Below are 13721 nucleotides of genomic sequence, written 5' to 3' on the forward strand. Positions count from 1 at the left end.
GCTACCCTCTCACGTATGGAACTTAGTATGTAGCACCAGTCTACCACAGGAATTACTAGGAAATCGCTGAACTGAGCTTGGAGGCACTAGTCTTGTGTGCCGGGTGATTCCAATTACCTCTCCCAGCACTTCCGTCAAACAGCGAGCCTAGGCCTTTTAGAAGCCAAGGGTACCAGCAGGCTGGATGTGGAGGTACAGTCCATAAGCTCAACTCTCAGAAGTGTGTATGCATGGGAGGCAGATGTCTGCTACCCCTGGGACATGGGAGTTGGAACCTATCTACACTGTGATTGAAGAAGGCCATTGGAAATCGCTGTATTCAACTCAGATACACGGGAGTTCAGGCCCAGTGCTCACACATGCTTTTCCCGCAACCTCTCCCAGCCACTAACATTAGGATGTTAGCAGCTACTCCTACAGTCGGGCAGGATACCGGAGGGTTCTGCCCTGTCCTCAGCTCTCACAGGAAAGCATGTCTTGAAGCCAGCTGTCAACTAGCTGCATTCCTATGGCAGTGAGAAGGTAGCAGTACTCTGAGTCAGGAGGCTCCAAGATTACCACTCTACTGCACCTGGAGATACCCTCCAGGTCTGCATTGTTAACTTTTACTCAGAAGCCTCTGGCAATCGTCTCTCGTGAAGACGTGTGAAACTCACTCTGCAGGCAGTGTGGAACTGTGAGGGACTGAGGGTGTGCTCAACTCTCAGAAGTAAGATGCTTTTGGACAAGGCGTTCAGCTATCTTCTCACATATGGAACTTAGTATGTAGCACCTGTCTACCACAAGAATTACTGGGAAATCGTGAATTGAGCTTGGAGGCACTCGTCTTGTGTGCCGGGAGATTCCAATTACCTCTCCCAGCACTTCCGTCAAACAGCGAGCCTAGGCCTTTTAGAAGGCAAGGGTACCAGCAGGCTGGATGTGGAGGTACAGGCCATAAGCTCAACTCTCAGAAGTGTGTATGCATGGGAGGCAGATGTCTGCTACCCGCTCGTACGTGGGATTTGGAACCTAGCTACACTCTGGTTGAGGAAAGCCGTTGGAAATCGCTGTATTCAACTCAGATACACGGGAGTTCAGGCCCAGTGCTCACACATGCTTTTCCCGCAACTTCTCCCAGCCACTAACATAAGGATGTTAGCAGCTACTCCTACAGTCAGGCAGCATGCGGGAGGGTTCTGCCCTGTCCTCAGCTCTCACAGGGTAGCATGTCTTGAAGCCAGCAGTCAACTAGCTGCATTCCTATGGCAGTGAGAAGGTAGCAGTATTCTGAGTCAGGAGGTTCCAAGATTACCAGTCTACTGCACCAGGGGATACCCTCCAGGTCTGCATTGTTACCCTGCGTCTCAGAAGCCTCTGGCAAACGTCTCTGCTGAAGACCTGCGAAACTCACTCTGCAGGCAGTGTGGAACTGTGAGGGACTGAGGCTGAGCTCATCTCTCAGAAGTAAGATGGTTTTGGACAAGGCGTTCAGCTACACTCTCACGTATGGAACTTAGTATGTAGCACCAGTCTACCACAGGAATTACTAGGAAATCCCTGAACTGAGCTTGGAGGCACTAGTCTTGTGTGCCTGGTGATTACAATTACCTCTCCCAGCACTTCCGTCAAACAGAGAGCCTAGGCCTTTTAGAAGCCAATGTTACCAGCAGGCTGGATGTGGAGGTACAGGCCATAAGCTCAACTCTCAGAAGTGTGTATGCATGGGAGGCAGATGTCTGCTACCCACTCGGACATGGGAGTTGGAACCTAGCTACACTGTGATTGAAGAAGGCCATTGGAAATCGCTGTATTCAACTCAGATACACGGGAGTTCAGGTCCAGTGCTCACACATGCTTTTCCCGCAACCTCTCCCAGCCACTAACATAAGGATGTTAGCAGCTACTCCTACAGTCAGGCAGGATGCGGGAGGGTTCTGCCCTGTCCTCAGCTCTCACAGGGAAGCATGTCTTGAAGCCAGCTGTCAACTAGCTGCATTCCTATGGCAGTGAGAAGGTAGCAGTACTCTGAGTCAGGAGGTTCCAAGATTACCACTCTACTGCACCTGGAGATACCCTCCAGGTCTGCATTGTTAACTTGTACTCAGAAGCCTCTGGCAATCGTCTCTGGTGAAGACGTGTGAAACTCACTCTGCAGGCAGTGTGGAACTTTGAGGGACTGAGGGTGGGCTCAACTCTCAGAAGTAAGATGCTTTTGGACAAGGCGTTCAGCTACCATCTCACATATGGAACTTAGTATGTAGCACCTGTCTACCACAAGAATTACTGGGAAATCGTGAATTGAACTTGGAGGCACTCGTCTTCTGTGCCGGGAGATTCCAATTACCTCTCCCAGCACTTCCGTCAAACAGCGAGCCTAGGCCTTTTAGAAGCCAAGGGTACCAGCAGGCTGGATGTGGAGGTACAGGCCATAAGCTCAACTCTCAGAAGTGTGTATGCATGGGAGGCAGATGTCTGCTACCCGCTCGTACATGGGATTTGGAACCTAGCTACACTCTGGTTGAGGAAAGCCGTTGGAAATCGCTGTATTCAACTCAGATACACGGGAGTTCAGGCCCAGTGCTCACACATGCTTTTCCCGCAACCTCTCCCAGCCACTAACATAAGGATGTTAGCAGGTACTCCTACACTCAGGCAGGATGCGGGAGGTTTCTGCCCTGTCCTCAGCTCTCTCAGGGAAGCATGTCTTGAAGCCAGCTAGCTGTCCACTAGCTGCATTCCTATGGCAGTGAGATTGTAGCAGTATTCGGAGTCAGGAGGTTCCAAGATTACCAGTCGACTGCACCTGGGGATACCCTCCAGGTCTGCATTGTTACCCTGCGTCTCAGAAGCCTCTGGCAAACGTCTCTGCTGAAGACCTGCGAAACTCACTCTGCAGGCAGTGTGGAACTGTGAGGGACTGAGGCTGAGCTCAACTCTCAGAAGTAAGATGGTTTTGGACAAGGCGTTCAGCTACCCTCTCACGTATGGAACTTAGTATGTAGCACCAGTCTACCACAGGAATTACTAGGAAATCGCTGAAATGAGCTTGGAGGCACTAGTCTTGTGTGCCGGGTGATTCCAATTACCTCTCCCAGCACTTCCGTCAAACAGCGAGCCTAGGCCTTTTAGAAGCCAAGGGTACCAGCAGGCTGGATGTGGAGGTACAGGCCATAAGCTCAACTCTCAGAAGTGTGTATGCATGGGAGGCAGATGTCTGCTACCCACTCGGACATGGGAGTTGGAACCTAGCTACACTGTGATTGAAGAAGGCCATTGGAAATCGCTGTATTCAACTCAGATACACGGGAGTTCAGGCCCAGTGCTCACACATGCTTTTCCCGCAACCTTTCCCAGCCACTAACATTAGGATGTTAGCAGCTACTCCTACAGTCAGGCAGGATGCGGGAGGGTTCTGCCCTGTCCTCAGCTCTCACAGGGAAGCATGTCTTGAAGCCAGCTGTCAACTAGCTGCATTCCTATGGCAGTGAGAAGGTAGCAATATTCTGAGTCAGGAGGTTCCAAGGTTACCACTCGACTGCACCTGGGGATACCCTCCAGGTCTGCATTGTTAACTTGTACTCAGAAGCCTCTGGCAATCGTCTCTGGTGAAGACGTGTGAAACTCACTCTGCAGGCAGTGTGGAAGTGTGAGGGACTGATGGTGTGCTCAACTCTCAGAAGTAAGATGCTTTTGGACAAGGCGTTCAGCTACCTTCTCACATATGGAACTTAGTATGTAGCACCTGTCTACCACAAGAATTACTGGGAAATCGTGAATTGAGCTTGGAGGCACTCGTCTTGTGTGCCGGGAGATTCCAATTACCTCTCCCAGCACTTCCGTCAAACAGCGAGCCTAGGCCTTTTAGAAGGCAAGGGTACCAGCAGGCTGGATGTGGAGGTACAGGCCATAAGCTCAACTCTCAGAAGTGTGTATGCATGGGAGGCAGATGTCTGCTTCCCGCTCGTACATGGGATTTGGAACCTAGCTACACTCTGGTTGAGGAAAGCCGTTGGAAATCGCTGTATTCAACTCAGATACACGGGAGTTCAGGCCCAGTGCTCACACATGCTTTTCCCGCAACCTCTCCCAGCCACTAACATTAGGATGTTAGCAGCTACTCCTACAGTCAGGCAGCATGCCGGAGGGTTCTGCCCTGTCCTCAGCTCTCTCAGGGAGGCATGTCTTGAGCCAGCTAGCTGTCAACTAGCTGCATTCCTATGGCACTGAGAAGGTAGCAGTATTCTGAGTCAGGAGGTTCCAAGATTACAAGTCGACTGCACCTGGGGATAACCTCCAGGTCTGCATTGTTACCCTGCGTCTCAGAAGCCTCTGGCAAACGTCTCTGCTGAAGACCTGCGAAACTCACTCTGCAGGCAGTGTGGAACTGGGAGGGACTGAGGGTGAGCTCAACTCTCAGAAGTAAGATGGTTTTGGACAAGGCGTTCAGCTACCCTCTCACGTATGGAACTTAGTATGTAGCACCAGTCTACCACAGGAATTACTAGGAAATCGCTGAACTGAGCTTGGAGGCACTAGTCTTGTGTGCCTGGTGATTCCAATTACCTCTCCCAGCACTTCCGTCAAACAGCGAGCCTAGGCCTTTTAGAAGCCAAGGGTACCAGCAGGCTGGATGTGGAGGTACAGGCCATAAGCTCAACTCTCAGAAGTGTGTATGCATGGGAGGCAGATGTCTGCAACCCACTCGGACATGGGAGTTGGAACCTAGCTACACTGTGATTGAAGAAGGCCATTGGAAATCGCTGTATTCAACTCAGATACACGGGAGTTCAGGCCCAGTGCTCACACATGCTTTTCCCGCAACCTCTCCCAGCCACTAACATAAGGATGTTAGCAGCTACTCCTACAGTCAGGCAGGATGCGGGAGGGTTCTGCCCTGTCCTCAGCTCTCACAGGGAAGCATGTCTTGAAGCCAGCTGTCAACTACCTGCATTCCTATGGCAGTGAGAAGGTAGCAGTACTCTGAGTCAGGAGTTTCCAAGATTACCACTCTACTGCACCTGGAGATACCCTCCAGGTCTGCATTGTTAACTTGTACTCAGAAGCCTCTGGCAATCGTCTCTGGTGAAGACGTGTGAAACTCACTCTGCAGGCAGTGTGGAACTTTGAGGGACTGAGGGTGGGCTCAACTCTCAGAAGTAAGATGCTTTTGGACAAGGCGTTCAGCTACCATCTCACATATGGAACTTAGTATGTAGCACCTGTCTACCACAAGAATTACTGGGAAATCGTGAATTGAACTTGGAGGCACTCGTCTTGTGTGCCGGGAGATTCCAATTACCTCTCCCAGCACTTCCGTCAAACAGCGAGCCTAGGCCTTTTAGAAGCCAAGGGTACGAGCAGGCTGGATGTGGAGGTACAGGCCATAAGCTCAACTCTCAGAAGTGTGTATGCATGGGAGGCAGATGTCTCCTACCCGCTCGTACATGGGATTTGGAACCTAGCTACACTCTGGTTGAGGAAAGCCGTTGGAAATCGCTGTATTCAACTCAGATACACGGGAGTTCAGGCCCAGTGCTCACACATGCTTTTCCCGCAACCTCTCCCAGCCACTAACATAAGGATGTTAGCAGCTACTCCCACAGTCAGGCAGGATGCGGGAGGGTTCTGCCCTGTCCTCAGCTCTCTCAGGGAAGCATGTCTTGAAGCCAGCTAGCTGTCCACTAGCTGCATTCCTATGGCAGTGAGATTGTAGCAGTATTCGGAGTCAGGAGGTTCCAAGATTACCAGTCGACTGCACCTGGGGATACCCTCCAGGTCTGCATTGTTACCCTGCGTCTCAGAAGCCTCTGGCAAACGTCTCTGCTGAAGACCTGCGAAACTCACTCTGCAGGTAGTGTGGAACTGTGAGGGACTGAGGGTGAGCTCAACTCTCAGAAGTAAGATGGTTTTGGACAAGGCGTTCAGCTACCCTCTCACGTATGGAACTTAGTATGTAGCACCAGTCTACCACAGGAATTACTAGGAAATCGCTGAACTGAGCTTGGAGGCACTAGTCTTGTGTGCCGGGTGATTCCAATTACCTCTCCCAGCACTTCCGTCAAACAGCGAGCCTAGGCCTTTTAGAAGCCAAGGGTACCAGCAGGCTGGATGTAGAGGTACAGGCCATAAGCTCAACTCTCAGAAGTGTGTATGCATGGGAGGCAGATGTCTGCTACCCACTCGGACATGGGAGTTGGAACCTAGCTACACTGTGATTGAAGAAGGCCATTGGAAATCGCTGTATTCAACTCAGATACACGGGAGTTCAGGCCCAGTGCTCACACATGCTTTTCCCGCAACCTTTCCCAGCCACTAACATTAGGATGTTAGCAGCTACTCCTACAGTCAGGCAGGATGCGGGAGGGTTCTGCCCTGTCCTCAGCTCTCACAGGGAAGCATGTCTTGAAGCCAGCTGTCAACTAGCTGCATTCCAATGGCAGTGAGAAGGTAGCAGTATTCTGAGTCAGGAGGTTCCAAGCTTACCACTCGACTGCACCTGGGGATACCCTCCAGGTCTGCATTGTTAACTTCTACTCAGAAGCCTCTGGCAATCGTCTCTGGTGAAGACGTGTGAAACTCACTCTGCAGGCAGTGTGGAAGTGTGAGGGACTGAGGGTGTGCTCAACTCTCAGAAGTAAGATGCTTTTGGACAAGGCGTTCAGCTACCTTCTCACATATGGAATTTAGTATGTAGCACCTGTCTACCACAAGAATTACTGGGAAATCGTAAATTGAGCTTGGAGGCACTCGTCTTGTGTGCCGGGAGATTCCAATTACCTCTCCCAGCACTTCCGTCAAACAGCGAGCCTAGGCCTTTTAGAAGGCAAGGGTACCAGCAGGCTGGCTGTGGAGGTACAGGCCATAAGCTCAACTCTCAGAAGTGTGTATGCATGGGAGGCAGATGTCTGCTACCCGCTCGGACATGGGAGTTGGAACCTAGCTACAGTGGGATTGAAGAAGGCCATTGGAAATCGCTGTATTCAACTCAGATACACGGGAGTTCAGGCCCAGTGCTCACACATGCTTTTCCCGCAACCTCTCCCAGCCACTAACATAAGGATGTTAGCAGCTACTCCTACAGTCAGGCAGCATGCGGGAGGGTTCTGCCCTGTCCTCAGCTCTCACAGGGAAACATGTCTTGAACACAGCTGTCAACTACCTGCATTCCTATGGCAGTGAGAAGGTAGCAGTACTCTGAGTCAGGAGGTTCCAAGATTACCACTCTACTGCACCTGGAGATACCCTCCAGGTCTGCATTGTTAACTTGTACTCAGAAGCCTCTGGCAATCGTCTCTGGTGAAGACGTGTGAAACTCACTCTGCAGGCAGTGTGGAACTTTGAGGGACTGAGGGTGGGCTCAACTCTCAGAAGTAAGATGCTTTTGGACAAGGCGTTCAGCTACCATCTCACATATGGAACTTAGTATGTAGCACCTGTCTACCACAAGAATTACTGGGAAATCGTGAATTGAGCTTGGAGGCACTCGTCTTGTGTGCCGGGAGATTCCAATTACCTCTCCCAGCACTTCCGTCAAACAGCGAGCCTAGGCCTTTTAGAAGCCAAGGGTACCAGCAGGCTGGATGTGGAAGTACAGGACATAAGCTAAACTCTCAGAAGTGTATATGCATGGGAGGCAGATGTCTGCTACCCGCTCGTACATGGGATTTGGAACCTAGCTACACTCTGGTTGAGGAAAGCCGTTGGAAATCGCTGTATTCAACTCAGATACACGGGAGTTCAGGCCCAGTGCTCACACATGCTTTTCCCGCAACCACTCCCAACCACTAACATAAGGATGTTAGCAGCTACTCCTACAGTCAGGCAACATGCGGGAGGGATCTGCCCTGTCCTCAGCTCTCACAGAGAAGCATGTCTTGAAGCCAGCTGTCAACTAGCTGCATTCCTATGGCAGTGAGAAGGTAGCAGTATTCTGAGTCAGGAGGATCCAAGGTTACCAGTCGACTGCACCTGGGGATACCCTCCAGGTCTGCATTGTTACCCTGCGTCTCAGAATCCTCTGGCAAACGTCTCTGCTGAAGACCTGCGAAACTCACTCTGCAGGCAGTGTGGAACTGTGAGGGACTGAGGCTGAGCTCAACTCTCAGAAGTAAGATGGATTTGGACAAGGCGTTCAGCTACCCTCTCACGTATGGAACTTAGTATGTAGCACCAGTCTACCACAGGAATTACTAGGAAATCGCTGAACTGAGCTTGGAGGCACTAGTCTTGTGTGCCGGGTGATTCCAATGACCTCTCCCAGCACTTCCGTCAAACACCGAGCCTAGGCCTTTTAGAAGCCAAGGGTACCAGCAGGCTGGATGTAGAGGTACAGGCCATAAGCTCAACTCTCAGAAGTGTGTATGCATGGGAGGCAGATGTCTGCTACCCACTCGGACATGGGAGTTGGAACCTAGCTACACTGTGATTGAAGAAGGCCATTGGAAATCGCTGTATTCAACTCAGATACACGGGAGTTCAGGCCCAGTGCTCACACATGCTTTTCCCGCAACCTCTCCCAGCCACTAACATAAGGATGTTAGCAGCTACTCCTACACTCAGGCAGGATGCGGGTGGGTTCTGCCCTGTCCTCAGCTCTCACAGGGAAGCATGTCTTGAAGCCAGCTGTCAACTAGCTGCATTCCTATGGCAGTGAGAAGGTAGCAGTACTCTTAGTCAGGATGTTCCAAGATTACCACTCTACTGCACCTGGAGATACCCTCCAGGTCTGCATTGTTAACTTGTACTCAGAAGCCTCTGGCAATCGTCTCTGGTGAAGACGTGTGAAACTCACTCTGCAGGCAGTGTGGAAGTGTGAGAGACTGAGGGTGTGCTCAACTCTCAGAAGTAAGATGCTTTTGGACAAGGCGTTCAGCTACCCTCTCACGTATGGAACTTAGTATGTAGCACCAGTCTCCACAGGAATTACTAGGAAATCGCTGAAATGAGCTTGGAGGCACTAGTCTTGTGTGCCGGGTGATTCCAGTTACCTCTCCCAGCACTTCCGTCAAACAGCGAGCCTAGGCCTTTTAGAAGCCAAGGGTACCAGCAGGCTGCATTTGGAGGGACAGGCCATAAGCTCAACTCTCAGAAGTGTATATGCATGGGAGGCAGATGTCTGCTACCCGCTCGTACATGGGATTTGTAAACTAGCTACAATCTGGTTGAGGAAAGCCGTTGGAAATCGCTGTATTCAACTAAGATACACGGGAATTCAGGCCCAGTGCTCACACATGCTTTTCCCGCAACCTCTCCCAGCCACTAACATAAGGATGTTAGCAGCTACTCCTACAGTCAGGCAGCATGCGGGAGGGTTCTGCCCTGTCCTCAGCTCTCACAGGGAAGCATGTCTTGAAGCCAGCTGTCAACTAGCTGCATTCCTATGGCAGTGAGAAGGTAGCAGTATTCTGAGTCAGGAGGTTCCAAGATTACCAGTCTACTGCACCAGGGGATACCCTCCAGGTCTGCATTGTTACCCTGCGTCTCAGAAGCCTCTGGCAAACGTCTCTGCTGAAGACCTGCGAAACTCACTCTGAAGGCAGTGTGGAACTGTGAGGGACTGAGGCTGAGCTCATCTCTCAGAAGTAAGATGGTTTTGGACAAGGCGTTCAGCTACACTCTCACGTATGGAACTTAGTATGTAGCACCAGTCTACCACAAGAATTACTAGGAAATCGCTGAACTGAGCTTGGAGGCACTAGTCTTGTGTGACTGGTGATTCCAATTACCTCTCCCAGCACTTCCGTCAAACAGCGAGCCTAGGCCTTTTAGAAGCCAAGGGTACCAGCAGACTGGATGTGGAGGTACAGGCCATAAGCTCAACTCTCAGAAGTGTGTATGCATGGGAGGCAGATGTCTGCTACCCACTCGGACATGGGAGTTGGAACCTAGCTACACTGTGATTGAAGAAGGCCATTGGAAATCGCTGTATTCAACTCAGATACACGGGAGTTCAGGCCCAGTCCTCACAGATGCTTTTCCCGCAACTTCTCCCAGCCACTAACATAAGGATGTTAGCAGCTACTCCTACAGTCAGGCAGGATGCGGGAGGGTTCTGCCCTGTACTCAGCTCTCACAGGGAAGCATGTCTTGAAGCCAGCTGTCAACTAGCTGCATTCCTATGGCAGTGAGAAGGTAGCAGTACTCTGAGTCAGGAGGTTCCAAGATTACCACTCTACTGCACCTGGAGATACCCTCCAGGTCTGCATTGTTAACTTGTACTCAGAAGCCTCTGGCAATCGTCTGTGGTGAAGACCTGTGAAACTCACTCTGCAGGCAGTGTGGAAGTGTGAGGGACTGAGGGTGTGCTCAACTCTCAGAAGTAAGATGCTTTTGGACAAGGCGTTCAGCTTCATCTCACATATGGAACTTAGTATGTAGCACCTTTCTACCACAAGAATTACTGGGAAATCGTGAATTGAGCTTGGAGGCACTCGTCTTGTGTGCCGGGAGATTCCAATTACCTCTCCCAGCACTTCCGTCAAACAGCGAGCCTAGGCCTTTTAGAAGCCAAGGGTACCAGCAGGCTGGCTGTGGAGGTACAGGCCATAAGCTCAACTCTCAGAAGTGTGTATGCATGGGAGGCAGATGTCTGCTACCCGCTCGTACATGGGATTTGGAACCTAGCTACACTCTGGTTGAGGAAAGCCGTTGGAAGTCGCTGTATTCAACTCAGATACACGGGAGTTCAGGCCCAGTGCTCACACATGCTTTTCCCGCAACCTCTCCCAGCCACTAACATTAGGATGTTAGCAGCTACTCCTACAGTCAGGCAGCATGCGGGATGGTTCTGCCCTGTCCTCACCTCTCACAGGGAAGCATGTCTTGAAGCCAGCTGTCAACTAGCTGCATTCCTATGGCAGTGAGAAGGTAGCAGTATTCTGAGTCAGGAGGTTCCAAGATTACCAGTCGACTGCACCTGGGGATACCCTCCAGGTCTGCATTGTTACCCTGCGTCTCAGAAGCTTCTGGCAAACGTCTCTGCTGAAGACCTGCGAAACTCACTCTGCAGGCAGTGTGGAACTGTGAGGGACTGAGGCTGAGCTCAACTCTCAGAAGTAAGATGGTTTTGGACAAGGCGTTCAGCTACCCTCTCACGTATGGAACTTAGTATGTAGCACCAGTCTACCACAGGAATTACTAGGAAATCGCTGAACTGAGCTTGGAGGCACTAGTCTTGTGTGCCGGGTGATTCCAATTACCTCTCCCAGCACTTCCGTCAAACAGCGAGCCTAGGCCTTTTAGAAGCCAAGGGTACCAGCAGGCTGGATGTGGAGGTACAGTCCATAAGCTCAACTCTCAGAAGTGTGTATGCATGGGAGGCAGATGTCTGCTACCCCTGGGACATGGGAGTTGGAACCTATCTACACTGTGATTGAAGAAGGCCATTGGAAATCGCTGTATTCAACTCAGATACACGGGAGTTCAGGCCCAGTGCTCACACATGCTTTTCCCGCAACCTCTCCCAGCCACTAACATTAGGATGTTAGCAGCTACTCCTACAGTCGGGCAGGATACCGGAGGGTTCTGCCCTGTCCTCAGCTCTCACAGGAAAGCATGTCTTGAAGCCAGCTGTCAACTAGCTGCATTCCTATGGCAGTGAGAAGGTAGCAGTACTCTGAGTCAGGAGGCTCCAAGATTACCACTCTACTGCACCTGGAGATACCCTCCAGGTCTGCATTGTTAACTTTTACTCAGAAGCCTCTGGCAATCGTCTCTCGTGAAGACGTGTGAAACTCACTCTGCAGGCAGTGTGGAACTGTGAGGGACTGAGGGTGTGCTCAACTCTCAGAAGTAAGATGCTTTTGGACAAGGCGTTCAGCTATCTTCTCACATATGGAACTTAGTATGTAGCACCTGTCTACCACAAGAATTACTGGGAAATCGTGAATTGAGCTTGGAGGCACTCGTCTTGTGTGCCGGGAGATTCCAATTACCTCTCCCAGCACTTCCGTCAAACAGCGAGCCTAGGCCTTTTAGAAGGCAAGGGTACCAGCAGGCTGGATGTGGAGGTACAGGCCATAAGCTCAACTCTCAGAAGTGTGTATGCATGGGAGGCAGATGTCTGCTACCCGCTCGTACGTGGGATTTGGAACCTAGCTACACTCTGGTTGAGGAAAGCCGTTGGAAATCGCTGTATTCAACTCAGATACACGGGAGTTCAGGCCCAGTGCTCACACATGCTTTTCCCGCAACTTCTCCCAGCCACTAACATAAGGATGTTAGCAGCTACTCCTACAGTCAGGCAGCATGCGGGAGGGTTCTGCCCTGTCCTCAGCTCTCACAGGGTAGCATGTCTTGAAGCCAGCAGTCAACTAGCTGCATTCCTATGGCAGTGAGAAGGTAGCAGTATTCTGAGTCAGGAGGTTCCAAGATTACCAGTCTACTGCACCAGGGGATACCCTCCAGGTCTGCATTGTTACCCTGCGTCTCAGAAGCCTCTGGCAAACGTCTCTGCTGAAGACCTGCGAAACTCACTCTGCAGGCAGTGTGGAACTGTGAGGGACTGAGGCTGAGCTCATCTCTCAGAAGTAAGATGGTTTTGGACAAGGCGTTCAGCTACACTCTCACGTATGGAACTTAGTATGTAGCACCAGTCTACCACAGGAATTACTAGGAAATCCCTGAACTGAGCTTGGAGGCACTAGTCTTGTGTGCCTGGTGATTACAATTACCTCTCCCAGCACTTCCGTCAAACAGAGAGCCTAGGCCTTTTAGAAGCCAATGTTACCAGCAGGCTGGATGTGGAGGTACAGGCCATAAGCTCAACTCTCAGAAGTGTGTATGCATGGGAGGCAGATGTCTGCTACCCACTCGGACATGGGAGTTGGAACCTAGCTACACTGTGATTGAAGAAGGCCATTGGAAATCGCTGTATTCAACTCAGATACACGGGAGTTCAGGTCCAGTGCTCACACATGCTTTTCCCGCAACCTCTCCCAGCCACTAACATAAGGATGTTAGCAGCTACTCCTACAGTCAGGCAGGATGCGGGAGGGTTCTGCCCTGTCCTCAGCTCTCACAGGGAAGCATGTCTTGAAGCCAGCTGTCAACTAGCTGCATTCCTATGGCAGTGAGAAGGTAGCAGTACTCTGAGTCAGGAGGTTCCAAGATTACCACTCTACTGCACCTGGAGATACCCTCCAGGTCTGCATTGTTAACTTGTACTCAGAAGCCTCTGGCAATCGTCTCTGGTGAAGACGTGTGAAACTCACTCTGCAGGCAGTGTGGAACTTTGAGGGACTGAGGGTGGGCTCAACTCTCAGAAGTAAGATGCTTTTGGACAAGGCGTTCAGCTACCATCTCACATATGGAACTTAGTATGTAGCACCTGTCTACCACAAGAATTACTGGGAAATCGTGAATTGAACTTGGAGGCACTCGTCTTCTGTGCCGGGAGATTCCAATTACCTCTCCCAGCACTTCCGTCAAACAGCGAGCCTAGGCCTTTTAGAAGCCAAGGGTACCAGCAGGCTGGATGTGGAGGTACAGGCCATAAGCTCAACTCTCAGAAGTGTGTATGCATGGGAGGCAGATGTCTGCTACCCGCTCGTACATGGGATTTGGAACCTAGCTACACTCTGGTTGAGGAAAGCCGTTGGAAATCGCTGTATTCAACTCAGATACACGGGAGTTCAGGCCCAGTGCTCACACATGCTTTTCCCGCAACCTCTCCCAGCCACTAACATAAGGATGTTAGCAGGTACTCCTACACTCAGGCAGGATGCGGGAGGTTTCTGCCC

Source organism: Canis lupus, chromosome 28 (genome assembly GCF_048164855.1).
Source record: "Canis lupus baileyi chromosome 28, mCanLup2.hap1, whole genome shotgun sequence".
In the NCBI taxonomy this organism is placed as follows: domain Eukaryota; kingdom Metazoa; phylum Chordata; class Mammalia; order Carnivora; family Canidae; genus Canis; species Canis lupus.